Source organism: Lasioglossum baleicum, unplaced genomic scaffold (assembly GCF_051020765.1).
Source record: "Lasioglossum baleicum unplaced genomic scaffold, iyLasBale1 scaffold0290, whole genome shotgun sequence".
Lineage (NCBI taxonomy): Eukaryota > Metazoa > Arthropoda > Insecta > Hymenoptera > Halictidae > Lasioglossum > Lasioglossum baleicum.
In genome coordinates, this window is record NW_027469350.1 from 164,244 (window position 1) to 168,877 (window position 4,634).

Consider the following 4,634-nt stretch of genomic DNA (forward strand, 5'->3'; position numbering starts at 1 on the left):
GTAACGTTCTCGAGACGTTTGTCACTCGATCTTCTGATTCATAGATAAAATTAAGTTTCCCGTCACTAAAATTTATAATATTTTCCTTCGCTGGCGACGAAGTTACACTCTCGATACGGCAGATTAGCTTTTCGGAAGCTACGGCCTTCGGTGAAAAGTTAGACTCCATAGCGATAGGTAAAGTTGTACAACTGTGTGACTTTGTACTTTCATATTTATACCGGGAAGAAGGCTTATAATGCCGATACTGTACAACGGATTTACACCCGGAATACCTGATTTGTCTCTTGGAATCATAGGAGAGGTGAAGCTATTGACTTATTCGTTCGTCTCTCAGAGAAGGTGGCAACGTACTCGAGGAGTTTGACATGCTGTGTTCTTATTCATAGATGACATTGAGGAGCGCGTCTGCTAAAATTTCTACTAATTTGTTTCTCTGCACACAAAGTTGTACCCACGATACGGCAGTGTATTTTCTCGGAACGAAATGTATCCTGCATGAAGTATGATGTTATACAAATTTGTAACGTTCCGAAACGGCTGGACGCTCTACATTAATTTACCAACCACGAAATAAGGTGCCCATTGCCATTACTGTACAGCAGATTTACTCCCGAATTATCTGATATGAATCTCGGTAGCACTGGATGGGACGAGCTATGAACTTAGCCGCTCGACTCATAAAGATAGTTACATTCTCGAAATGTTTGACCCTCGACCTTCTAACTCGAACAAGAAGTTAAGGTGCTCGTCACTGAAATGCGTACTAATTTTATTTTCTTTGAACACGAAGTAATACTGTCGATGAAGCGGGTGAGGTTCGTGGAATGTAAGGTCTTCAGTAATCCATTTCAATTTATACCAATTGGTAACGTTCTTAAACGGCTTGACGCCCTACCATATAACTAAAGCCGTGAATAAAGGTGTTCATTGCCAATTGGGGACAACAGATTAACTCACGCAATATCTGGTTGGCCTCTCAGAATCGCAGGATAGGTGAAGCTATTTAGTTAGCCGTTCGTCTCTCGCAGAAGGTGGTAACGTCCTCCAAAGGTTTGATCCCCGAGATTCTGATGCATTCATGGAATTAAAGTGCCCGTCATTAATGTGTATACTAATTCGCATCCGTGAACAAGAATTATACCTTGGATGAAGACAGTTAGGTTCTCGGAGGGTAAGGCCTTCGGTAAACAGTTAGACTGCATGCGAATGCGTGAAGTTCTCCAACGGCTTGGATCAGTCCATCAATATTTAAATCGCTATTTATCGTGTCAAATGCCAACACTGTTCAGCGGACTAATTCCCGGAATACCTGATTTGTCATTCGGAATCAAGGGATATGTGAAGCTATTTACTTATCCGTTCTTGCCTCACAAAAGGTAATAACGTTCTCGAACGGTTGGACCCTCGATCTTCTAACACATTCATGAAATTACAGGCAAAAAACATTCTCCGAACACGAAGCTATGCTGTCAGAACGACGGGTTAACTTATCTGAAGGTAAGGCCGTCGGCAAAGTACTTGACTTTGTACCAATTGGCGATGCTGTCAAACGGAATGACGCTATACTTTAATATTCAAACCGTGGATTAAGGTGTCTATAGCCAATACTGTTCAGTGGATTTAATCCGGAATATCTTGTTTGACTCTCGGAATCACAAGATATATGAAACTGCTGACTTAGCCTTACGAAACGCAAAGATGGTGTTAACTTTCTCGAACGCATTGACTATCGATGTTGACATTTGTACACGAGCATGTGGTGTCCTTCCCCGAATATGCCTACCAATCTGAGACTGCTTACATTAAGCTGGAACCTCGCTGCACCAGGATTGGATATCGGAAGATAAGGTATTCAAAAGCGGTATGACTGCACACGAATTGGTAATATTCTCCGACGGTTTGTCTCCCTACATTATTATTAATACCGCTAATTATGGTGTCAATTGCCAATAATCATCAGCGGATTTTCTCCGACATTACTATATTTGATTCTCGGAGTCACAGGATACGCGAAGCTATTCACCTAGCCATTCGACTGTCAAGGAAGCTACTGTGGTAGCTGTTCGAATCGCAAGGAAGGTAGTCCTGTTCTCGTTAGCTTTGACATTGGACCATCGAAATCACTCATGATATTATGGTGCCCGTCACTAAAATCTATACTAACTTGCTTCTATGAAGACGAAGCTGTACTCTCGATACAGCGGGTTAGATTCACGGAATGTAAGATCAACTGCAAAATGTTTGGCACTATATGAAAAGGTAAAGCTATACAATGGTTTGATGCGCTGCTTTAATATTCATACCGTGAAATAAGCTCTCTATTGCCAATACTGGTCAGCGGAATAGTCCAGGCATAACTGGTATGACTCACAGAATCACAGTATAGGTGAAGCAACTGACTTAGCTGTTCGTCTCTCACAGAAGGTCGTAACGTCCTGGTTCGGATTGACCCTCGATATTCTAATCTACACACGATGATAAGATGCCCATTACTGAAATGAATACTAATTTCATTTTCTGAATAGGAAGTTATACTCCCATTACATGCTTTCGGCGTGTAAGGGCTCCAGCAAATCTTTCGAATTTATACAAATTGGCAACGCACTCAATCAGTCTGACGGTCTACTATAATATTCGAATCGTACATTGATGTGACTATTGCCAATACTATTCAGCGGATTTTCTGTCGCAATACCTCGCTTCTTCACTCGAAATCACTGGAAAGGAGAAGCTATTGCGTAAGCCATGCGACTGTCATAAGAGTTGCTAACGTTCTCGGACTATTTGACCCTACATCTTCCTGTTCATAGATGCAATTTCCCTGTCTGTCTGCTAAAGTGTTTACTAATTTCATTCCCTGAACTCTAAGCCAAATACTTGCTGCAACGGGTAAGTTTCTCGGAGGGTAATGTATAGGGTATGAAGTTTGACCCTATACCAGTAGGTAACGATCTACGACGGCTCGAATCTCTATATTACCATTCATACCGAAAATAAAGGTGTCTCTTGTTAATACTGTACTGCGGATTTACTCACGGAATTCCTGGTTTGACTCTCGGTATCATCGGTTATGTGAATCTATTGACTTAGCCGTCCGTCTCTCGTAGAAGGTGGCAAAGTTCTCGCACGGTTTGCCGGCGATATTCCTATATATGAATGAAAATAATGTGTCTGTTTGTTAATACGTCTACTAACATCATCACGTGAAAACGAAGGAACACAATCTCTGCAGCGAGTTGGGTTCTCGGATGGCATGGAATTGTATAAGAACAATGAATTTATAACAATTGGTAATGCTCTCCGACGGTTTGACTCTCAGGCTTAGTATTCATGTCGTGATTTAAGGTGTCTATAGCCAAAACTGTTCAGTGGATTTAATCGCGGAACATCTTGTTTGACTCTCGGAAAGACAGGATGCGTGTAGCTATTGACATAGCCGTTCGTCTCTTACACAAAGTGGAAACGTTCCCGAACGGTTTGACGCAAGCGTGTCTAATTCATGGAGGAAATTAGGGTGCCAGCCTGGTAAAATGTCTACTGATGTGATCAAGTGAAGACGGAGCGGGATCATCGCTACAAAGGATTGGATTCTCGGTCAACGTGTGTCGGAGGTTTAACGTGCGGTTCCTGCCACTAGGGCATCATCACCGAGGTTCCCATGGGCGCGGGAATGGGACACGCCAAATCAGCGCAGTGCGTGGCGCACCTTACCGTGCACCTACCAATTAGCTCGTAGACTGCAAGCCTTACGCGCCAATCTTGGGTATGCCGGGACCCTTCTAAATCCCTACTGACTCTGCAGGCCAGTGCCCGAGCTGATCTCACGCAGCACATCCGTGGAAGGTCTAACCCGTCCGAAGGCGGGCTCCCTAACCCGCGATATGGGCTTACCCCTCACCCCTCGTGGCAAATCCATGCAACCGGGGGGGGGGGGGCAGACCGAAGCCCGCCCACCCTAGGGCTCGAACCGGTTCCCGAGGTACCAGTGTATGCAGTGCCGTACTTGTCATACGCCGCGTAAGGACACCTTACTTCCTGAATGAGGCGCTTGCTCACCCCGGCCTTGGTTCGGCCGATTCGGACACAGTGGGTTCTTCATACCCATACTGCAATGGGATCAGAAGGCCCACAGCAGCCCCTGCTGGGTGGGTTCTCGGTCAGTAAGGAATTGTGTGGAAAGAATGTCTTTATACCAATCGATAATGTCCTCCGACGGTTTAACTCTCAACATTGATATTCCTGCCGCCATTGAAGGTACGTATTGCCAATACAGTTCACAGGATTTAATGCCGGTATACCTGGTTTTACACTTGGTATCACAGCATACGTGAAAGTTATTGGCTTAGCTGCGCATCATTCAGGAAGGCTGGTAACGTTATCCACCGGTCTGACTCTCTATTTTACTACTCAGACATGATAATAAGGTGCCCCTCCGCCGAAATGTCAACTGATATCTTTTTGCGCGAACAATCAGCAAGACACATCCTACAGCGTGTTTGGTTCACGGAAAGCAAGGTATTCGGTATAAAGGATGACTTTCTACCAATTATTAATATTCTTCGACGGTTTGAATTTCAACTTCAATATTCATGGCGTGAGTTACGGTATCTATTGCCAATATTGCCTAGCCT